The sequence below is a fragment of the Balaenoptera borealis genome (assembly GCF_965194805.1).
Source record: "Balaenoptera borealis genome assembly, chromosome: 19".
Taxonomy (NCBI): domain Eukaryota; kingdom Metazoa; phylum Chordata; class Mammalia; order Artiodactyla; family Balaenopteridae; genus Balaenoptera; species Balaenoptera borealis.
In genome coordinates, this window is record NC_138878.1 from 13,212,928 (window position 1) to 13,238,335 (window position 25,408).

Here is a 25,408-nt window from a genome sequence, read left to right on the forward strand (position 1 = left end):
CCAAAGCACAACTTTTCAAATAGGGAACTGGGACCTGGACAGAGACTTCTAGAAGTTTCTAGACATTTTATACTCTCTTGACCCACCTTTTATATCTCCCATGTGTGCCCTTCCCCATGTCTCCCACTTCTCTTGGTTAATTTCCCTATTAATAACACTCCGTGACTCTCCCACAGTCCAGACATAATGAATAAGAGGAACCAGAAACCAGGCGAGACTTCTGACCTCCACCCCAAACAGGTTCCCATCCCTGCTCAGGTGTGTCATTTCCAAGAAGAGCAAAACAATCCTCATTCAGAGGCTCTAGACCGCCCAGAATCTCATCCATCTGACCTCACTTCCCTCTAGACCCTTCCTGATGAATGGTTTTGACAACTTCCTCATTATTACTGCCTCTGGTCCAAGCCAGAATTGAATCTTTAATGCCTTCCGTTAGGAAAGATGCATCACTTGAATTTTAAGATGCACACTCAATTCCCCCTCACATAGCCAGTATCCTGAGGGGTTTGTTAATGCATAAAGCCACATACCGCTGAGGAAAATTCCATGATGTCCCTAAAACAAGAAGACAGTTAAGCTCTATCCTCAGTTTAGTCCTTACTGGTATGTTCCAGGAGAGAAGGAAAAAAATGGCATTGTATAATTGGGGGTAGAGTTGCATCTTACAAGATCTTAGGAAAGAGGAAAAGAGGAAGGCAGCTTTATAATCCCAAATCAGGTCAAAAATTTTTGCCCATGTTTGTATAAAATATTCTTCATTATGTAATGTAATGGACACAATTTTATTCTCTAAGTAGCTGGGTAAAGACTTCCTCTTAGATGAGACCCACCTTTCTTGAAAAAATTTCTTGGTGTATCCTATGGAATAAAATGTGGGACGCCTGCCACCAAGGACCTTGAGAGGCAGAAATACTCTGGATAAGACAAGAGAACAAACTTGCTGCTTTGTTGAAGGGAACAGAAAGAAAGAGACGGATGCTAAAATGCCAAAGACATGGTTAAAGGCCGCTCCGTGGAATATTTGACCCTTTAAGTCTTCAGGAAAGGTGCTTACTTCTTTAAATGCATAGTGCCAAGTGAATCTTTTGTGGAAATCCATGAAGGAACTGAGATTTGGATGCAGGTCCTCCCAGGGTAGAATTGAGAAAGCCTGAATAGAGGAGTCACAACAAGGAGGCAGAAAAAATTAAGCAAGGGCTCTGGACTCAGTCAAGCTCAGAGTAACCAACTTGTTGTGATTTGTGTAGGACTTTTCCAATGTTAGCATTGGAAAGCTCACATTCCAGGAACCCCCTCTGTCCCAAGCAAACTCTAACCAGGCTGGAAAATTGAGGATTTGAATTAAGTTTACCAAAATTTCCTAAGGCCAGGGAGGTCCCAGTTGACAACTAAATTATAACTAAAATAGCACATATACTGTTCAGCTTTTGTTTTCTAAGTATGACTTCTTCTTATACAAAAACGTATAAACAGAAATACAAATACCGAAAGTGCACACTAAAATTAAAATCAAATCTCCTGACAAGCTAAATCCCCCTTCTGATCAATAATTTAAGTTTTTCACCATGGTTTACTTAAGAGTTTGCATTCCTTTGTGCATGGAGAAAGATCCACAGCTTTGCCTCAGCTCCTGCTTAAACCCCCAAAATCAGGCGCCTTTCCATTGGCAGACCTTCATTCTGATCCTGTACTTTTGCGAGGGAGAGAATAAGCAGCAGAGCAAGAGGCTCCTTTCTGGGACTCCTCTCATCCCCATTTTTCTTCCCCCAACATGTATGCATGAAATGTGGAAGAATTAACCTAGGAAGGACTTGTTTGTTTTCAAAAATCTGGGCCCAGTGATCTCCTGAGCTAAGATTAGTTATGTTTTCAATAAGTTTAACTCAGATTTTCAATTTTTGTAGTCTTAGAAACCAGGAGAAATAATTTATTAAGAGTGTGATCTCATGTCTAAACATTCACTCAGTCCATGGACTCCTAAACTAGAGTACAAATTCCAAGAGTCAAATCAGAACTACACTTCAGGCTAATGAGATTAGAATAAAGCAGTATAATCTAGGTGTGTTTTATAGCAAGGCATGCCTGGATTTTAATTACAAACCTGGTAGGAAATGGCAGTCTGGCCTTGGTTCTATTTTCTGAGAATGAGGGGTATGACAGAATGAGAGGAATCAAGAATTTGGGCCTGAACGTTTGTAGCAAACCGTATGAACCCAGAGATTATCATATTAAATGAAGTTAAGTCAGACAGAGAAAGACAAATATCATATGATATCACTTATATGTGGGATCTAAAATATGATACAAATGAACTTATTTACAAAACAGAAACAAACTCACAGACATAAAAAACAAATTTATGGTTGCCAAAGGGGACAGCGGGGGGAGGGATAAATTAGAAGTTTGGGATTAAAGGATACAAACTACTATATATTAAACAGATAAGTAACAAGGTCCTACTGTATAGCGTAGGGAACTATATTCAGTATCTTGTAATAAACTATAATGGAAAAGAATATGAAATAGAATATATATATGTATAATTGAATCACTTTGCTGTGCACCAGAAACTAACACAACATTGTAAATTAACTATACTTTAATTAAAAAAAAAAAAAAAAAAAGAATTTGGGCCTGAAGAACTAAAAGGATGAGGTAGTAGCCAATTGAGATGGCTACAGGTAGAGCAAGTTTAGGAGGAAAGATCAAGAGTTCCATATAGGATATGTTAAGAAGAGAGTTCTAGATTGGAAATATAAGTTTAGGACTCGCTGACATACAGCGAGGTATTTAAAAGCTGTGACCAAATAACATCACCAAGGAAGTTATGGCAGAGAGAGAAATGTCTGTATGTCCACGGGTACGCCTCAGGGGTTAGCTGACCAATATTCCCTCCATGCTCCCTCTTCCCCTGCACCTATGCTCAGTCAATCCACCACAGCAGAAGGTTTGGTGCTCCTCCATGAGAAGCCAGCAGTGCTGTAGGACAAAGAATTTCAGGCTTGGAGATAAAAGATGGACTCGGGCTCAGATCTGCCACCCAAGTGTACTGTCTTAGGCGAATCACTTAATTTTGATGAGCCTCTGTTTCTTCACCTGTAAATCGGAGATAACATTATCTCCCTATAGAATATCTGTAAGTGTTAAATAAGTTGAATAAAAATACTTTGTAAGATGCTTTACATGCTACAAATTAGTATCATTTATCTCATAACCTCTGATAACTGAAGGAAGAAAACGTTGCGCTTCTGTTAGTGATTACATATAAAGTTTAGGATGGTATCTACCCATGTTTAAAATGCATAACCCTTTTAAACATATCTTTTACCCTTATCAAAATGCACATACCCTTTGATGCAGCAATTCCAACTATCCTACAGAATATAGCTGCACAAGCGTAAAGATAAATGTGTTAGGCACTAGTAATAAGATATTAGAAATAATATATATCAGTAATGGGTTGGGTAAATAAAGCATGGTACATTCATACAGTGGAATACCAGTTGTTAAATGTAATGAGAAAATATATGTGTACTGACATGAAAAGATACCCATGATATTTATGTAAAATAATAGCAAGCAAGTTGCAGACAATATGTACAGTATAATCCAACTTGTTTTACATGTCTATGTATTCATATTACACATTTTGATACACACATAGCAAAAAAGACTACAAGGATATGGGCCGCAGTGTTGAGAGCAGTCACGGGGCACTGAGTGTGGCTGAGGAGTTCATGGGCCTCTGAGGAATGTGAATGGCAAGCACTGGAGAGAATTACTTTCACTTTCTCCTTTTGATACTTTGGAATTCTTTGAAGTTTTATAAGAAACGAAAGCTATCTTAAAGACATACCACAAACCAATCCCTGTACCCTGAGGTCCTTAAGAGGGTGGGTGCACATTTCTGAGTCCAGAAGAATGTCTCTGTTGGGTTCCTGGTTATATTTCAATTCGGCAAGCCACAGCTTTCCTTCCCACCAAGGCATGGGGTAACATAGTGGAAGCAGTCCATTGCGGGGAAAACATAGGCCCAAAGTAGGGCTACTTTGGGAAGGAAAAAGAAAATGCAAACATATTCTGAAAACAGATGGTGTCTGGAAGAGAACGTGTGTTTGGCAACAAGAAGGGAAAATCACAGGGGGAGGAGAGAAAAGCAGTAAAAGAGAAACAGCCAAAGGAAGTGGTAATTAAGTGTGAAGCTCAAGATTTCCAAGGGATTTTTCAGCTTTGGCAAAAGTCAGGCCTCTGGACAATTCTGCTGAAGTGTGTAGACATTGCTTTACATTTCTTTTATTTATTAAAAGTATTCCAAGAGAGCAGTAGCTCTGAACCATGATATCCTGAAACTAGTTTGTCACCAATGTTTCAGGTATTAAAGTTTTCAAATAACGTACTTTTAGTCACAGTTAAAGAGGCCCCAAAGTTAGCCCTCTCGCTCAATGGCATCCTAATATGCTTCCTGGGGTGGGAGACAAAGGGTGGAGTCACTGCTAGTGTTGAGGGAGTTGTGTATAACCCACAGGCTACCTGTCTCACCATCTCCTAACATTGTCCCTATTCTTCTCTGGGCTCTGGAAGTCCCCATGGGTCACTGGTGGGACAGGCAGGACAACCATACATTGGGAGATTTGTGACAATCAAGAGTCATGCCACATCCCACCTCATTTATAGTATGAACTAAGGCACAAGCATCTGAAATGTCCAATAACAAAGAGATTAATTGATGAATTATTTTGCACTAAATTGCTTGCTATTGCAGCTGCTCAGAATGTCAAAGAGCAACTAGGAACTATGACCGTTCCAGCAGGGAACAGCTGTGGGGGCCAGAGGCCAGCTCCCCTATCAGTGAGGGAAGGAAGTCCTTATGTCTGTATTGACCCCCTCCTGTCATACCAGTGACGGTTCACAGACAGGATTACAAAGGATAGGTTTTACACTTGGTCCTAAATAATCTTTTAATGTCACAAAAAGCTGAGCCACAGCCAAGAATACATTATGATGTCTCAAATTATCAGTTCTATCTTTGGGATAAGATGTATTCCACGCATCAAACTGAAGGTCAAGAGATGAGTCTTTTCCTCCAGACATGGTCAAAACCTTTCTGGGTCTTATAAAATGGGGCTTGGAATACAAGTTTACTCTAGCAGGGAGCTTTTGGATTGCATGAGCTCTAGACATTGGATATAGAGGGCTGAGATTCCATACCAAGCTCAAGTTTAACCTCAAATTATACATATGCATATATATGTGTATATATATGTATGTATGTACATATAGTATATGCATATGTGTGTTGCCCAGGGGCTCAGTTTTGGACAAATTAGGTTTGAGATGTCTATTAAACATCCAAACAGAGATGTCAAGTAGGTGATTGAATATATGGTCCTAGAGTTAAGGAGAATGGTCTAGGCTGGAGACATATATTTGGGCATTGTGGTAGGCAGAACAATGTTCACCCAGGGATGTCCATGACCTAGTCTTCAGAACCTGTGAATATATTACCTTACATGGCAAAAAACTTTGCAGATGTGATTAAGGGTATGGACTTTGAGGTGGGGAGATTATCCTGGATTATATGAGTGAGCCCAATCTTATCAGATGGGACCTTAAAATGAGAGAATTCTGCTCAGCTGTGGTGAGAGAGAGATGACGAAGGAAGAAAGTTCAGGGAGATATGATGTTGCTAAGGAATAAGACAAGCTAAGGAATGCAGGAGGCCTCTAGAAGCTGGAAAAGATGAAGAAACGAATTCTCCCTTAGAGATTCCAGAAAGGAATACAGCCCTGCTGACAGGCTATTGTAGCCCAGTGAGACCGTGTCAAACTTCTAACCTAAAAAGCTGTAAAATAATAAATTAGTGTTGTTTTAAGCCACTAAGTCTGTGGTAATTTGTTACAGCAGCAAGGGAAAACTAATGCCAGCACCATAAATATATAGATGGTATTTAAATCCATACGAATGGGATAAATAGAGACAGAAAAGAGAAGAGGTCTTGGGACTGAGCTTTGGTAAATTTGAATATTAAGTCAGGGAAATGAGAAAGACCCAACCGGGATGACAGAAAAGGAGTGGACATGAGGTAGAACAAGAAAGTGGTATTCTAGAAGCCAAATGAAGAGTCTGCATCGCCTGCTGCTGACGGGTCAGGTAAAATGAGGGCAGAATTAGGAAACAAGACAGACAGAATAGGGAGAGCACACGTGCTCAGGCCAGTTGATACACAGAAGGAAAAGAGTGAACCCTGGTCCTCAGCACTCAAGCCACAACGATGGGAGAGACACAAGAATGGTACCCACTCAGAACGCGGACTTTTTCATATACAGGGACTCTAGTCACCAGCAAACATGGCCCAGCTACAATCCTGGGACATTTCCAAACAGATCAGCACTCTTTCCCCGTGGGGGAGGGAAGGTGTGAAAGTCAGTAGCAAGAGGAGGAGAGGGGAGCAAGAAGACTTTCAACTTTCCTTTACAGACCTACACTATTGTCTCTCCTTTTACCATATGATGTAGTCTGAGCCGTGCAAGGCCCTAACTTGTTAAACAGCATATACCCTAAGTCCAAGAAAGTTAACATAATATCTCAAGAGAAGGAAATAGTTTTTTCTTAGGAAAAAAAATGAGATCATCAAAATAAAAATACACAGCCTTCCAGGACCTGACATTCCACGTCAGTCATAGCTTCAGACGACCTTTTATGTTTTGCCTTTCTTCACCTCAAAACTCATGTTAGGTAATCATCTACAAACGAACAATTGAAATCATGCATGGAGGACCCTGTGGCCTGAGACAAATATAGCCCATGTAACACTGCCTCACACTGACTTATAATGATTTGTTTAGGTGTTTATCTTCCCCACTAGACTCAGAAGTCCTCAAAGAGGTGAGACTGTGCCCTTTCATCACTGAATAGTAAAAACAATAATCCATTAACTTCCCATTCGTTGAACTAGTAATATGTGTCAGACACAATGCTAATTATTTTCAGGCATTTGATCTTCACACAAGCCTATAAGATGGGTATTACTTACTCCATTTCTCAGATAAGAAGCTTGAGATTCAGGGAGGTGAAGAAACTTACTTAATAGTCAAACTAAGTCAGAGAGTAGCACAGCTGTCCAATGCCAAATTCTTGCTGAATAAAGCTGCCTCCAAAGACGTTCACATCCTAATTCCTGGAACCCCTTATACGGAAAATATGACTTTGCAGGTGTGATTAAATTAAGGGTTTTAAGGTGAGGAGATTATGCTGGACTATCCTGGGCTCAATGTTATCACAAGAATCCTTGTAAGAGGGAGTAGGAGATATGTTGAATAGTAGGAGATGTGACAGCAGAAGCAGGAGTTGAAGTGATTCGAGGTAGGAGCCATGAACCAAGGAATGCAGGCAGCCTCTAGAAGCTGGAAAAGGCAAGGAAACAGACTTCCCCCTAGAGCCTCCAGAAGGACACAGACCTGCCAATACCTTGACTTTAGATTTCTGACCTTCAGAGCAGGAAGATAATAAATTTGTGTTGTTTAAGTCACTACGTTTGTGATAATTTGTTACAGTAGCAATAGGCAACTGATACAGTGCTCTTTGCCTCTGTCCTTGTTTGTCCTTACATCCCCATGACCTAAGGGAGTCAATGGATGTTTGCTAGGTGAATACGAAGGAGGAAGAGATTTTCCTCTAAGCCTTCTCCCACCTGGCCCAACCTGAACTCCTGACCAGGAGAATATAGGCTTCCTCAAAGCGAGGCAGGCAGAAGTAGCCGAAGTATATCTGGGGTGATATTATGTGTTTTCCTAATTGCTAAGTCGAATGGATATGCTAGTTGAAGCCTGAATCTCATTCTATGCCAGTCAGCGTGCCCTTGGAACACACGACAAAATGCAACCTTAATTTACAGCTGTGAGCCACAGGGCTGAAGGAAGGTAGAAGGATGAGGGGAATTGGATATTTTTATGTTCTACTTCCTATAACAGTACATTAAACATCGCAATGATTCAGTTGAAATTATAAGCAGTATTAGTAAAAAGATGAACAGAAATCATACTTTATCATCTAATTCCATTATAAAAATTATTTCATAGCAAATTAGAGCAATGAATACACTTGTGCATACAGCAAATGCACATAATTCTACCTTCCTCTTTCTCTGAGACCATTATGGTCCATTCTTTAAACAAGGAAGATGATATCTTCTCTACTAGTATCAATAAGGAGACAGTTTTCCAAATTAATAAATTCAATACACCCCATAGCTTAGCTCCTTAAGAAACAAAGAGCTGGAAGTCTGAAAACAGTTTAGGTTTCACAAGTGGCTCATCGTGCCATGAAGGATTTTTCCCCTTTCTGTATCCCAGTTTCTCGAGCCAGGTTAAAATCCTACACTTAGTAAAAACTTCAAAACAGCTTTTGATCTTTTAAGAACAAGTATTAACATAAACAGAACTAAACCAAAGCAAAAACTAAAAGCAATTGTTTAGAACTGAATCTCAAATTCACATACACTTGTATTCCATAATCTATTTGTAGTCGACATAGAAAGTGAAATAAATTATTGGGTAGATCTAAGGTAAAATCAGTCACTGCCCTCGGTCTAGACCTTCTGATTGGATTGGCAATTCCCATGGTGTTCCCAGCTTGCATGGTTTTGAAGCCAAGGTTCCCAGGGGTCCTGAGTGGCTTTGGAATCTGAATAAATCACACATACTAGGGGTCCACTGAGACCACCAGAAACTCAATTTATTTGTGATCTGAGACAAGACTTTATTGCTGCTCAGATTAATAGTTAAAAATGTTTTGCTTTCTACCTCAGGGGTATTAGTTTGATATATGAGACAGGGAGATTATTAAATCTTCAGTGCCTTCCAAAGATGTAAATTAAACCACAGCATCTCCTTATAGCCACCTCCCCTGTATGAGCTGGAGATTTATTATTAACTTGTCACTCTTGCATGCTCATCAAAACAAACAGCACCATGATTAATTACACCTGTTTATTTAAGGGTACCTGTCATAACAACTTTTTGTGGACAGGATATTACAATCTCCTAATTTCTTGGCAGAACTATAGCTAAGGACTTTCAGAGGGGAGGAGAGAATCACTGTCCTCTCCTAATCATTTCCATGAGTATATTTGAAAGAAAGGTGGCCTATATGCAACTGCATATTGTTCTTTTCATTTTAAATGAACGCTGCACTTCATTTGATTTCCCCTGCCTGTTCACAGGCATCACGTTGGCTAATTCTGTTCATCTGGACATCTTTTGAACACTTGAAGAGGTCCAGCACTAAATGCACATAAAACTCTAAAATTCTCTTGTCAGTTCCGTCACTCACAATTCAATTCAACAAATACAATATTTAGTAGGTCCCTTCCATGTGGCAAGCAGCAAATGTGAATTTATTCATTCATTTCTTCATCCAATATTTATTTAATGTCTTTCATGTGCCAGTAATGGTACTAGGTATACCATTCACAGTTCAAAACAGTGAACAGTCCTTGGCCCCTCAGAGTTTATAACCTTGCTACCCACTTCTGAAGGCATTTGTCTCTCCAAATTATGAAAACAGGAGAGAATGGAGGGACAGTGAGAACCTGGATAAAGGGAAGAATAGCAGAGCGTATCCTTAAGATAAGGTTGCACAAAATAGACACTGAATTGAACCAGGATTAATAAGACAACTGCAAGGTTCATTCCCTCCTCCTGGTCCAGTGTGGGTCTACAGGACTGAACTACATTGAAACCATGGCATCTCACCTCTTGTTTTTCTCCCTGTACCTGTCGGATCACAGATTATCTGGTTTGCTAAATAATCACTGAAGCACAAGAAGTTTTCAAATGAAATTTTAGGCAGGGCTGCCTGACCTCTGATCTGCCACAAGAAAAATTCACCTTTACCACTTTAAATTTTAGGATAATTACCTTTTTTTTTTTAAAGAAATAAATTCCTGATTATATTCTTGTCTCTCTTTTTAAAAGTTTTTATTATGGAAATTGACCAAGAAATACAATAAAGATGAGATAATAAAATAATTACCTATCACCTAGCTTCAGCAATTATCAATATTTTGTCATTCTCATTTTTCTCTATCACATTTCTCTCGCCCTTCACCTTTATTTTTGTTTTCGAGCATTTTAAAATAAATTCCCACTATCATACCATTTCACCTCCAAATACATCAGAATTTATCTATAACAAATAAGATTTTTAAAAAACATAACTATAATATCATTGTAATACTTAACCAAATAACAATAATTTTTTAATATCTTCTAATACATAAGCCCATGTTCAAATGTCCCTGACTGTTGAAAAAAAAATTGTTTTGGATTGAAACAGGATCCAAACAAAGTCTACATATTGGATTTGGTTGATGTCTTTCATTTACACCTTTTCTCCCCATGTCCTTTTGAATATTACCAAAATGACCTTCAATATTTGATTTTTATCCAAAATAAATCCATCCAAACTTAACATATGTTCCTAGTGAAACCTCATTATGTAATATTTTCAAGGACAGGCTGATCATACAATTTATCATCCAAATGAAGAAACTCTTGAATGTAAGGGGGATGCTATTAATAATTATACTGGTGTAAATCAGGACAAAGAGTCATCTTACCAGTAGAGATATTGGGGGGTAAAAAGAAGGATCGGGTTTTGGGTTTTGGGTTTCTGCTTGGCTATTGAGAGCTGGAAAAGGCCTTATAAGAGAAAAAAAAAGTTGAACAAACTGCTAGTTAATGACTTTTCCTGGATCCATCACAGAGCTGAAGTTGAAGAAATGCCAACTAGCCCCAAATCTGAGAGACAAATGCCTACAGGGAGACATGAAATGCAAGCACTTGTCTACTTGGGGCACTTGAACACTGGTAAGAAGAATTCACCTAGAATTGTTAAGAAATTGGTGAAGGCTGAGTACTGGCTGGTGACAGAGTATGGAGCTCTAAAGGCTGCAGATAAAGGGGACTTCACACCACTCACCGGCCTCTCTCTCTGCAGATTCCAATGGATACTCACAAAAAATGATGGCAAGAGTCCTGAGAAAGCACTCCTCATGGTACAGGCTTAGGGGAGTGGAAGAGCAGCTGCTGCAGGAAGGGCATGGAGCCCTGCCCAGATCCTTCTTCTCTACCTCCCCTATAAAAAAAAAAAAAAAAAAAAAAATTACCAGTAATGTGGTATACAAAAAAAGCAAGAGAAAGAACCCACAATGCCAAGAGACAAAACAATCAACAGAACCAAACTCATATGTGACACAGAAATTGGTGCTATCAGATAGGGAATTTAAAATAACTATGAAAAATATGTCAAAGGCTCCAGTGGAAAAATTAGACAACACTCATTGTCAAATGAGGAATTTCAGCAGAGAGAGAGAAACTATAAGAAAAAAAAAAAAAAATGGAGAGGCTAGGAAAAAAAAACACAGTAATAGAGATCAAGACTGTTATTGAGAAGTTCATTAGTAGACTTAACAAAGCTAAGGGAAGAATCAGTGAACTTGATAAATATACAAACTGAACAACAAGGAAAAAAATATTTAAAAATAAAAACAGAATATAGCATCCAGGAACTGTAAGACAACAACAAATGATCTAATAGATGTGCAATTAGAATTCCAGAAGGAAAATAAGACAGAGACTGCGAAAGAGTAAATAGTTGAAGGGATAATGGCTAAGAATTTCCAAAATTAATGGCATATATCAAACCACAGATCTAAACCACCAACCAAGATAAATACCCAAGCAAGATAGAGACATATCAAATTCAACCTCTGAAAACACAAAACAAAGAGAAAATCTTGAAGGCAAAGGGGAAAAAAAGACACATTACTAAAGAGAAATAATGTAACAATTATAACAGCCACCTTGTTAGAAACCATGCACCTAAAAGACAATAGTGTGACATTTTTAAAGGACTGGACAAGAGTGACATCATCAAGATGGTGGAGTAGGAGACCCCACACACACAAAGAATAACAATTAGACACCTATCCATGAATGAAAATAGCTCTGGGAGAGCTCAGGAGTCCACTTAAGAAGCTTCAGCAACACAATGGAGCCAAAAAACTGAAAATAACCACAAAAAAAGGGTAGGAAGAATAGTTTCATTTTGTCTGTGTCATCCCATCCCCCAGGCTGGCACTGCTCAATGCTAAGAGGAAACTCCTCAGCCTGAAGTTTCCCTCATCAGTGAAAGGAAAGTGGGGTGAGCAACCAGCTTCCCCAGCCTTTTGGAGCACTGCACAAAGAACCCACTTCAGTTTTACCCTGCCCAGAGACCAGCAAGGCTGAGACACCTAGAGCTGGCTAGGAACAGAGAAGGGCAGGAGCTACCAGTATCAGTCCTGAAGCATGAGCAAATGTGGTTCCCAGCAGCCAGCTCTGCAGAGGACCACAGAAGTCTTCACTGCTGAGAACCACAATAGCCCTTGCAGACACTGTAGACCGCCTCCCCAGCTTTTATCACTGAAGATTTCATTGCAGATCCCAGCAGACTGCTCGCAGTGGATCCTAACAGCTTTTGCTGCTGAGGAAACCAACAGTAAGCATACTCACTGTGGGCCCCCTGAAGATTTTGCTGCTGAGATTTTCACCTCACAGGTTTTCATGTTCAAAGACACCATCTGCACAAGTCCCTCCCCACCAAAGCCCAGGATCCACACTGGCTACCAGTCAGTCTCTGCAGCCTAGGCCCCCAAAACTGATCCCCATTGCTGTGCATGCACCCATTGCTGTGCATGCACCCATGGCCAGTTATTGCAGCCACAAGAGTGCACAGAGACAGCCAAGGCCCCCTCAGCAGCTTGTGGACCCAGAGATGGCCCTGACTCTTGTCACTGGCCTGTACTGCTACATGGGCCTGAAGCAAGCCCCTGCAAGTGTGTGCCTGTATGCTGCCTGCCCCAGCTCCTATCACTAGCCTCTGCTGCCTTGCACTCACCTAAGGCTTGCCCCTTTAGTCAAACGAGTACATACCAACAGCCAGGGCCTCCACAGCTGTTCATGCAGCCACAGCAGTTGGCTCTGGCCCCTGCTGCTGGCTCTGGCCTTTGCCGCCACACAGGTGTCTGCAGCCAGCCCCTGCCACCATGCAGGCACCTGCAGCTGCCCCCGCAACCAAGTATGTGTATACCCTGACTCCAACCACCACTACCACGTGCCCTGGTCCCTAGCCACTGGACCTAGAGGCACCACTGAGGACCAGGAGCCCTTGCAGCCACTGTGGACCCCTGCAGCTCTTTCCAAGGATCATGCAATTGTCAATGTCATAGATCCCAGCCGCCTGAGCTAACAAGACACCATGTACTCCTGGACCCGGAACCACAACACACCCTCACACTTGGTGCCCCACATCACTAGACTTAGAATCACAAAATGCTCCAGCATGCCACCACCCAAAGGTGAAGGTCTTTCCTTACCAAAGTCAGTCCATAAAGTTTGGAAGAGGTGACTGATCCTTCAAATGTGCAGATGCCTACACAAGGCTACAGGGATTATGGAGAATCAGGGAAACATGACACCACCAAAGCAACACAGTAAACTTCCAGTAATGGACCCCAAAGAAATAGAGATCCACAGATTACCCAAAAAAGAATTCAAAATAATTGTTCTAAAGAATTCAATAAAGAGCTTCAACAGCAGACTCGATCAAGTGAAAGAAAAAAATAATCAGTGAGGTTGAAGACAGATTATTTTAAATGATCCAGTCAGAAGAGTAGAAAGAAAATATAATGAAAGGGAATGAAGAAACCCTAAGGGAGTTAAGGGGCACCAAAATCACCACCATCATCATCATCTATGCATTATGGAAGCCCCAGAATGAGAAGAGAGGGAGATAGGGGCAAAAAGCTTATTTAAACAAATAATGAATAAAAATTTCCCATATCTGGGGAGAGATTTAGACATCAAGATCATGAAGCTCAGAGGTCCCCAAACAAATTCAACCCAAAGAGATCTTCTCCAAAACACATTATAATAAAACTGCAAAAAATAAAAATAATATTAAAAAAAGATCAAATCTTGTAAGTAGCAAGAGAAATGAAGCTTGGCACTTACAAGAGAACTCCCACAAGACTATCACTGAATATCTCAGCAGAAACCTTGCAGTCCAAGAGAGAATGTGATGTGATTATATATTCAAACTTCCAAAAGAAAAAAAAAAAAAACCTGCCAACCAAGAAAACTTTACCAGACTAAGTTGTCCCTCAGAAAAGAATGAGAGATATTTACACACTCAACAAAAGAGCACCTAAATATATAAAGCAAATATTAACAGACATAAAGGGAGAAATAGATAGAAATACAAGAATAATAGGGGACTCTAATACTCCATTTTCATTAATGGATAGATCATTCAGACAGAAAATCAAAAGGAAACACTGACCTTTAATAACACGTTATACGAGAAGGACTTATCAAATATATCTAGAACATTCCATGCAAAAACAACAGAATACACATTCTTCTCAAGTGCACATGCAACATTCTCCAGGATAGATTATATGTTAGCCACAAAACAAGTATTAATAAATTTAAGAAAACAGAAATCATATCAAGCATCTTCTCCAACCACAATGGTATGCAACTAGAAATCAATTATAAGAAGAAAACTAGAAAATTCACAAATATGGAGAGATTAAACAACATGCTACTGAACAACCAGTGAGTTAAAAAAGAAATTAAAAGAGGAATCAAAATATACCTTAAGGCAAATAAAAATGGAAATGCAACACACCAAAACATAAGGGATGCCACAAAAGCAGTTCTAAGAGGGAAGTTCATAGCAATAAATGCCTACCTCAAGAAATAAGAAAATCTCAAATAAATAATCTAACTTTATACCTCAAGCAACTAGAAAAAGAGGAAGAAATGAAGCCCAAAGTTAGTAGAAGGAAGGGAATAACAAAGATCATAGTGGAAATAAATGAAATAGAGACTAAAAACACAATAGAAAAGATCAATGAAATCAAGAGCTGGTTTTTGAAAAGATAAAATTGATAAACCTTTAGCTAGACTCATCAAGATAAAAAAAGAGAGGACTCAAATAAATAAAATCAGAAATAAAAGAGGAAACGTTACAACTGATATCACAGAAATACAAAGGATTATAAGAGACTACTATAAACAATTGTATACCAACAAATTAAACAATGTAGAAGAAATAGGCAAATTCCTAAAAACACTACCAAGACTGAATGACAAAAATAGAAAATCTGGGGCTTCCCTGGCGGCGCAGTGGTTAAGAATCTGCCTGCCAATGCAGGGGACACGGGTTCGAGCCCTGGTCTGGGAGGATCCCACATGCCGCGGGGCAACTAAGCCCGTGAGCCACAACTACTGAGCCTGCGCATCTGGAGCCTGTGCTCCGCAACGGGAGAGGCCGCGACAGTGAGAGGCCCGCGCACCGCGATGAGGAGTGGCCCCCGCTCGCCACAGCTGGAGAAAGCCCTCGCACAGAAACAAAGACCCAACACAGTCAAAAATAAATATAAATAAATTAAAAAAAAAAATAGAAAATCTGAACAGACAGATTACTAGTAAGGAAATTGAATGAGTAATCAAAAACATTCTAATAAACAAAAGTCCAGGACCAAACGGCTTCACTAGTGATTTTTACCAAACATTTAAAGAAGAAATAATACCAGTCCTCAAACTCTTCCAAAAAAATAGAATAGAAACACTTCCAAACTCATTTTAGAGGCCAACATTACCCTGATACCAAACCAGACAAGGATGCCACAAGAAAAGAAAATTATAGGCCAATATCCCTGATAATCATAGATGCAAAACCTCAATAAACCAAATTCAATAATACATTAAAAGTGATCATACACCATGATCAAGTAGGATTTATTCCAGGGATGCAAAGATGGTTCAACATCTGCAAATCGATCAATGTGATACAACACACTCACAAAATGGATAAAAAATCATATGATCATCTCAATAGATGATCATAAAACCACAGGGAGATATCACCTCCCACCTATCAGAATGGTTATTATCAAAAAGACAACAAAAAACAAGTGTTGGAAAGGATGTGGAGATAAGGGAACCCTCATGCACTGTTGGTGAGATTGTAAATTGGTGCAGCCACTATGGAAAACACTATGGAGTTTCCTCAAAAAATTAAAAATAGAACTGCCATATGATCCAGCAATTTCCCTTCAGGGTATATACCCGAAGAAAACAGAAACACTATTTCAAAAAGATATATGTATGCACTCCAATGTTCATTGCAGCATTATTTAGAATAGCCAAGATATGGAAGCAAGCTAAGTGCCCATCAACAGATGAATGGATAAAGAATATGTGGTATATATACAATGGAATATTACTAAGCCATAAAAAAAATCTTGCCATTTGAGACAACACGGATGGATCTAGAGGGTATTAAATAAGCTAAGTGAAGTAAGTCAGAGAAAAACAAATACCTCATGATCTCACTTCTATGTGCAATCTAAAATAACAAAACAAAATGAAAACAGACTCATAGATACAGAGAACAAACAGGTGGTTGCCAGAAATAGAAGTAGGGGTGAAATAGGTATAGGGGATTAAAAAGTATAAACCACCAGTTATACAATAAATAAGTCATGAGGATGTAATATACAGCATAAGGAATATGGTCAATAATATTGTGATAACTTTGCATATGGACAGATAGTTACAAGACTAGACTTATTGTGGTGATCATTTCATACTGTATGCAAATGTAAAGTCATTACATAGTACACCTGAAACTAACATGATATTATACATCAAATAAATTTCAACTGTAAAAAAAAAGAAAGAAAAAGAAAATGCAGTATGCATTATGCAATATTATTCACCCATAAAAAAGGAAGGAAATCCTGCCATTTGTGACAACGTGGATGAACCTTGACAGCATTGTGCTAATTGAAATAAGTCAGACAGAGAAAGACAGATACCATATGATCTTACTTACACATAGAATATAAAAAATTAAAATTTAAAAAGTGAGATCATGGATACAGAGTACAGGTTGGTGGTAGGCAGAGGTGGAGGTTAATACATATACAGTTGACCCTTGAACAAGTCAGGGATTAGGGGCACCAATGCTCCATGCAGTCAAATATTCAAGTATAACTTTATATTCAGCCTTCCTTATCCATGGATTCAACCAACTACGGACAGTATAGTGTATATGTATATAATACACATTTAGTTAAAGAAATCCACATGTAAGTGAACCTGCACAGTTCAAACCCATGTTGGTCAAGAGTCAACTGTCTGTAGTTAAAAATACTCTATTGTATACTTGAGTTGCTGGGAGAGTAGATCTTCAAAGTTCTCATCATAAGAAATAGAAAATTTGTAACTTATGTATGTTGATGAATGTTAACCAGTCTTATCATGGTGATCATTTTGCAATATATACATATACTGAACCATTATGTTGTACACCTGAAACTAATACAATGTTATATGTCAATTTTAAAAAAATAAAGCAGAAATTGATGAGTTAGAAACAGAAGAAACAATAAGTAAACCAAAAAAGCTGGTTCTTTGAAAATTCATCAACAAAATAGAAATAGTTAACCTGATTTTTAAAAGAAAGTACAAACACACAAAAGAAACTAACGCAAAACAGAAAATTTTTTTAAATCATGAGACTACCCTGTACAATTTTATGGAAAAAAAATTTTTAATAAAATTTAGATGAAATAAGTAACACTCTAGGTAAATATACCAAAACTGACACGAATAGAAACAAAAGCTCTAAACAAATGAATTTTGTAAAAAGAAATAAAGAAAATCATAAATGAGTTCCCCTGCCAAAAACACACCAGGCTCAGCTCGTTTCACAAAGCAGTCTACCAAAGCTTAAAGATCAGATGATGCAAATGCTATTTACACTCCCTCAGCACATAGGGGAAAAAATGAAAACATCCAAATTATTTTTATAAAGCAAATATAAAATTGATTCCAAAACCAGATAAATACTGCTCAATAAAACTATAGACCAATTTCACTTATAAATATTAATGCAAATATTGAACTACTATTAGCAAACAGAATCCAATAATCCATCAAGATCAAGCAGTGCTTATTTCAGAAATGTAAGAGGAGTTCAATATTAGGAAATCCATTAATACAAATAATCATATTAATAGAGCTAAAGAGAAAAATACGCTTATCTTCACAGATTTAAAAAAATGGAAAAATGAACACTCATTTATGTTTTTAAAAGCCTCAAAAATAGGAACACCTCATTAATATAAATAAAAATAATGAAATAAACTTTTAAAAACTCAGCAGCTGATATAATGGGGAAACACCAGAGCTCCAGTTCTCAAAGTGTGGTATGTGGACCCAACCAAGACATTATTTCCCCTTTTCATTATGTTACTAGTGAATGTTATGCAAAAGCAGTGGGCAAAATTGCTGGTGTCTTAGCACAAATCATGGTAGTGGCAACAAACTATACTAGTAGCCCTTCTTCATCACACATATGATAGTGGGGGGAGGGGAAGCCATTTTTACCTAAGAATACCTTTGAGGAAGTAGTAAACATGAGGAATTTTATTGTCTCAACCCTTGAGTACATCTTTAATACTCTAGGTGAAGAAATGGGAACTACACATGAAGCACTTCTGCTGCATATCCAAGTAGGATGGCTGTCTCCAGGAAGCATGTGTGTGACTGAGCTGTAAACCGAAGTGGTGCATTTTTCATGGAACACCATTTTCACATTAAAGAACAACCAGCAGACAAACTATAGTTATTCAGACTTGAGTATTTTTGACAGATATTTTCTCAAAAATTGATAAAGTGAGCTGTCACTTCAAGGAAAACAACTGACAATATTTGCTGCCATGATAAAATTTAAGCACTCAAGTGAAAATCAGAATTTTAGAAAAATTTTGTCCACCACCGTGAGCGTGACAGCTTCTCAGTACTTAGATTTCCCTGATGAGATTAGTGGGGATGTTTAAAAATGTGATTTATTTTTGATACCATATAATCAAATGTGTGAACATTTGCAAGAGGTACAAAATTCAATGAACTGATATTTTCCAAATGACAAATTCATGGTGTTACAAAACCACATGTGGGTAAGTGACCCTCTCAAAGTGCAAGACAGACCAGTGGATGTTAGTGTATAACAGAGTATAAAATGTTATTAATATAGTTTAAGATTCTTCATTGCAACCAACTTTTAAGAAACTATTACCTGTCACATTCTAGAACAGCATCAAAGAATATCCATAATTACATAAAGAGGTTCTTAAATACTCCTCCATTTCTCAATCACATAGCCATGTGAGGCCAGATTTTAAGTACTTCAACCAAAACAGTGTGTCACAACAGACTGAATGTAAGAACAGATATGAGAATCTAGCCATCTTCTATTATAAAGACAAAAAAAAAAAAAAAAGATTTGCAAAAATGTAAACAATGCCATGCTTCTCACTAAATCTTGTTTTGAAAGTTATTTTTCATAAAAAATATTTACATTGACATATAACAGTTTTATCATTATTTTTGAATTAACAAACAAAATTTTTCTCAGTTTTAATTTCTGATATGGAAAATATCAACAGATAAACCCCCATAAATTAAAGTTCTTTGGATTCCTCAATAATTTTTAAGAGCGTAAAAGGGTCTTGACACCAAAAATCTTGAGAACCACAGCACTGCAGACATTCCCACTAAGGTCAGGATGACATCAGGTCTGGGCAGAAAATATAAAAGATGAAACTGGCACATGTTGTGCCAGAAAGTATCAAAGACTGTTTGAATTATGTAAAAAATGGCATAGTATCAACTCGGAGTCTCTCTCCCACACACCCATCCCAAATAGGATAATTCAAGCATCAAGTGAGAACAATAATTGTAATTGATTAAGATACATCAAATATATAACCATCCATGAGGTCCTAAAGATAGTCTAAAAAAACAACTGCAAAAAAAATTTTTATTTGTCACCCCTGGAGGTTGCTAAGACACCAACTTACTTATTTGAAAACTGACAAAGTGTTTTTTAAAATTAAGCATTTATAAGACCAGAAACCATAAAACTCCTAGAAGAAAATATAGGCAGAACACTCTCTGATATAAACTGTAGCAATATATATTTTTGGATCTGTCTCCTACTGCAAAGGAAACAAAAGCAAACAAATGGGACCTAATTAAACTTAAAAGCTTTTACACAGCAAAGGAAACCATCAACAAAATAAAAAACAACAAAATGATATGACCGATAAGGGATTAATATCTGAAATATGTAACTTGATACCAAAAAAAAAACAGCCAACCTAATTTTAAAATGGGCAGAAGATCTGAACAGGCATTTTTCCAAAGACATACAGATGGCCAGCAGGCACATGGAAAGATGCTCAACATGGCTAATCATCAGAGAAATGCAAATCAAAACCACAACGAGATCTCAGGTACCTCACATCTGTCAGAATGGCTATCATCAAAACGACCACATGTAACAAATGTTGGCAAGGACGTGGAGAAAAGAGAACCATTGTATGTTGTTGGTGGGAATGTAAATTGGTGTAGCCACTATGAAAAACAGTATGGAGGGTTCTCAAAAACTAAATATAGAACTATCATATGATCCATCAATTCCTAGGTATTTATCTAAAGAAAACAAAACACAAAAACACTGATTCAAAAATATGCATGCACCCCAAAGTCCATAGCAGCATTATTTACAATAGCCAAGATATGGAAGCAACCTAAGTGCCCATCAATATGAGTGGATAAAGAAGATGTGGTATACATATACAATGGAATATTACTCAGCCATAAAAACGAATGAAATTTTGCCATTTGCAGCAACATGGATGAACCTAGAGAATATTATGCTTAGTGAAATAAGTCAGACAGAGAAAGACAAATACTGTATGTTATCATTTATATGTGGACTCTAAAATTAAACTAGTGAATATAATAAAAAACAAACTGAGTGACAGATATAGAGAACAAACTAGTGGTTACCAGTGGGGAAAGGAAAGGGGGGAGGGGAAAATAGGGGTAGGGGATTAAGAGGTACAGACTACTATGTATAAAATAAATAAGCTACAAGGACATATTGTACAGCACAGGGAATATAGCCAATATTTTATAATAACTACAAATGCAGTATAAACTATAAAAATTTTGAATCACTATGTTGTATACCTGAAACTAATAAAATATTGTAAATCAACTATACCTCAATTAAAAAATTAAATTTTTAAAAAATTAAGCATTTCTCCAGCTTTTTCTGAACAAACTGCTTCAGAAAGAAACAAATAGTTGATGAACTCAAGAACATATTATAAAGTCCAATTAGTACAGAAGAAATATGGTCAGAAAACCACTAATTTGCAACCTCTGAGCTAAAAATCAATATTCAATAGAAGCTAATGCTATTAAGTGAAAGGTTGATAGAAAACTTAGTGTAAAAATAAAATTGATATCTGAATCTCTGACTAACCCTAATGTCACTGAGAGGGGGCAACCAGCCATTTTGTGCTTCGTGGCATGATAGAAAAGGAAGTACACAACACCACTTATGAAGTATCCTTGCCAAAAGCAATCAATTCTCTAGATCTAACTACCATTTTATAGACAATGTGTGGCATACATACAAGTTAGAAGATAAAATAATCAGCCAAATCCAGAATGTGGAAAATTACAGGACAGTTAAATTAGCATGGAAAAGAAAATGTTGGGAGAGGGACTCAATAGATGGAGAGACTTTGGAGACATATTAAGTAAATGCAATGTGTGAGCCTTATTTGGATCCTTATTTGAATCAACTGTAAAAAGCCATTTTTGAGACAATCTGGAAAAATTAAACACAGACTAAGTATTGGGTGACATTAATTTTGTTAGGTGTGATATCTGTTAGAGATATTTCATGAATTTGCTTCAAAATACTCCAAGAAAAAAAAGTGGAGGATAAAATTAGTTCAGAAAAATGTGGATAGTTATGGTAACTGGGTGAGGGTACATGGGGGGCTGTTATCTAATTTTAATGTTGTATATGTTTGAAAGTTTTCTATAATAAAAACACAAAATCAAATAGTATTTTGTAGACACCTATATTGACAATATGAGATACAAAATAAGTATATGTCATAGTGCCTTGCCCTTGAGTTTATAATTCTGGCAAGAAAATGAGAGAATGGAGAAAAAAAAGAAAGAACAATGTAAGTAATGCTCAAATGGAATATAATCTTTAAAAATTCTGAACTATGTTGTACACCTGAAAATTATATAATATTGTGCATCAAATATACCTCAGTAAAAAATACATAATATTGCAAATAAAATAAAATGTTCCAGAGAGCAGAAAAATCAATTAAAAATTTTCAAACTGAATGACCCAAGCAGTAAGTGCAATAAAAATAGCTCCAGGACGAGATTAACATTACTAGAGTTACAGGATAGTTGCAGGAATGATGTTTACTCTAACAAAAAAAAAAAGAAATTCATTAGGATGTCTGTGCTTGTTTTGAATTTTCTCAGCTAGTCTAGTATAAAAACTAAATTTTCAGTCCTGGAGTTCACTGGAAATAGAATAGAACTCCCAAAAGTCTAGACAGTAAAAGCACATCTGTCTTGCCCAGTAAATTAATTTGGTGTTGATGTACACAATCTTAAATCCTAAATCCTTAAAGAGGAAAAAGATGTAGATATACATGTAAACAAAATAGGTTTATCCACAAAGATATGTAGACTTTTCAAAATAAAAGTATCTTTTTAGCATACTGTACAAAGAGAAAAAGAACGATCTCTACAAATGTGTTCCTTAACTATATCATAACAAATTTAAGCCACAAATCAACAATGTGGCTGCAATATTAAATATTATTAAATCCCTGGTAACAGACTAAACTGATACTCCTGCACTTGGTATAAACGAACATAGAATGATTACACCTGGTTAATCTACTAAGACACTCTGTAAAGACACAACGGTCAAGATCTTGAGAAAATTAGAAAAACACTATTATGGGTACAATTTGTAAATGAGTACTCAACCTATATGTGAACATAAGCAGATTACACTTTTAAATAAAATTTTCAATTGAGCAAAATTAAATGCAAACCTATGCTCAGTGACAGATAATTTCTAAATATTTTCACTAGTAAAGAACAGTTGGCATCTTCCATATCTGTGGCTATAAAGCAGCTTCACCTCTTCCCAAAACATTCCAGTATAAACTTGTACTTATCCAAAGATAAATTACCTTCATTGTCTGTATTGACCAAAACTAAGAAAAAACAAATAACAGAATGGGGGAGGGCAGGGGAATCCCTTCTTATTCAAAAATTTTATATAAACTATTTTATATAAAGAATGCATTGATAAATAAATTTATTTTTAAAAAAAAGAATGCATTGATTGGAAGCACAAAACAATAAACAATAACTTATTATAAATTTATTGAGGGTTATTGTTTTAATTACATGCTCTAAAACATACCAACATATTATAAGTGACTATATGTAGTATCAAGTTTTTAGTTTTTTGCTACTTGGCCATTAGGCCAACCGGAAAAACATTTACCATCCAAACAGAAATTTATTAGGAAATATTGAATTATAGTTAGTTCTACTAAGATCATCCAGAAATAAGTTTTAATCTAACTTTAAAAAAAAAAAAGGTGGGGAGGCCTATTATCAAATAATTGAGTCTCTCTTTTCAATAGTAACTATGTTGTAAACAAATTTTCAGCCAGGCCTTGCCTATCTGTACCATCTAAGTATAATAATTTTTCATCGTTTTAATAAAGGATGATATCTATATTAAGTCTAAGTTTTGTTCAAATTGTATTAAACAGATTACAAAGGAAATTTAAGACCTAAGTGTACCAGTGTAATTAGTAAAAGATTTTATTTTTTTAGAACATAAAAATTAACAGAAAACCTCTCATGCTTTGGTTAAAATCTTTGTAAGGAGGTACTGGTTTTATAAAAAGTAATAATCATTTACTGCTTGAAACAATTTAAAAAACTGAAACAAAACTAAAAATCTCCTTTTTCTTACTTTCACCTTCAAAAGCAAAAATACACTAAACGAAATATGTTGCCCTTTTAAAAAAATCAATGAAAAGTATTAAGTATTTAAACATGGAAAATAAGATTTTGATTGGGTTTATAATCAACATTTTCATTTCTAAAAATGTGAGGTATTAACTGATTTCATATACCCATACCACATAGCACAGTACCGTAACTAACGTTAAAACTATTCAATTAATGATCTCATCTGGAAATAAAAGATAAGGTTTAAATATTTAAAAGACCGAGTATTCTCATCAAAGATTAGTAAAATAACAAAAGCATAATAAACATGTTTTTTCCAACTATCCTAATATCTTCCTTCTTTCGTTACACTCCAAGATCTTTGGAGTAGAAACTTTTAATGCAAATCTTTTTAAACAAGATTACTGTAAAGATAGAGAAAGTCGACAAATTTGGATTTTAAATTTATTCCGAAAAGATACTTTTAACACATTTAAATATTTATGTGACATTAGGATAATACATAAAAGCCCTCACTAAAATACAAAACTGACTTTCCTCTTAGGGAGAACAAAAATCAATACTGAAGAAAGTAAATGTATAAGACCTCTTACTCTAAGTTTGTTAGGAAACACCTTTGTGACGTTTAGATTTTCTGGCTGTTAAAAATTCCTTTCAAAAAGCATCACAATTGGGACTTCCCTGGTGGTGCAGTGGTTAAGAATCCGCCTGCCAATGCAGGGGACACGGGTTTGATCCCTGGTCCAGGAAGATCCCACATACCGTGGAGCAACTAAGCCCGTGCACCACAACTACTGAGCCCGTGCTCTAGAGCCCATGGGCCACAACTACTGAGCCCACGTGCCACAACTACTGAAGCCCACGCACCTAGAGCCTGTGCTTTGCAACAAGAGAGGCCACTGCAATGAGAAGCCCGCACAACGCAACAAAGAGTAGCCCCTCCCTCGCCACAACTAGAGAAAGCCCGCACAAAGGAACGAAGACCCAACACAGCCATAAATAAATAAATAAATAAAGAGCATCACAATTAAATTAAAAATCTCAAGATCAACTAAAAAGAATTTTTTTAAGAACAGTAACTAACTTGATAAACTATACAAATCATCGCTCATCTTATGGTCCTCCTCTATTTTTTTATTCATTTTTCAGACAGCATTTTTCCTTCCCTTTTTCTTAAAGAGAAATTCTTATAAATCATTGGTACCTGTCAGCTACATCCGGTTCAATATGAACCTTCCTCAAGTTGTATCTCACCTCTAGAGCAAATCTGAATCCAATAAACCAGATGAACGGCAACTGATCCCAAACACTGGATTAAAAACCAAAATACACTCTAACATATGCCAGGTATGTTACATATTCCAACACAGGTTAATGTTAAAAACAACTAA

General features: G+C 36.9%; 1 protein-coding gene and 1 long non-coding RNA gene across 3 annotated transcripts in view; one reads left to right on the forward strand and one right to left on the reverse strand.

The window, feature by feature from the left end:
* The window catches only part of LOC309617580, a 548,498-nt gene that overhangs the window by 410,027 nt on the left and 113,063 nt on the right, over window positions 1-25,408 (forward strand). The gene's annotated exons all lie outside the window — the stretch shown is intronic.
* HYDIN (HYDIN axonemal central pair apparatus protein) overlaps window positions 1-25,408 on the reverse strand; it is a 441,132-nt gene that overhangs the window by 408,319 nt on the left and 7,405 nt on the right. For both annotated transcript variants that reach the window (XM_082369752.1, XM_082369751.1), the window contains exon 2: window positions 10,981-11,136. The gene's annotated coding sequence lies outside the window, so the exon portion shown is untranslated. The remainder of the gene's footprint in view (window positions 1-10,980; window positions 11,137-25,408) is intronic.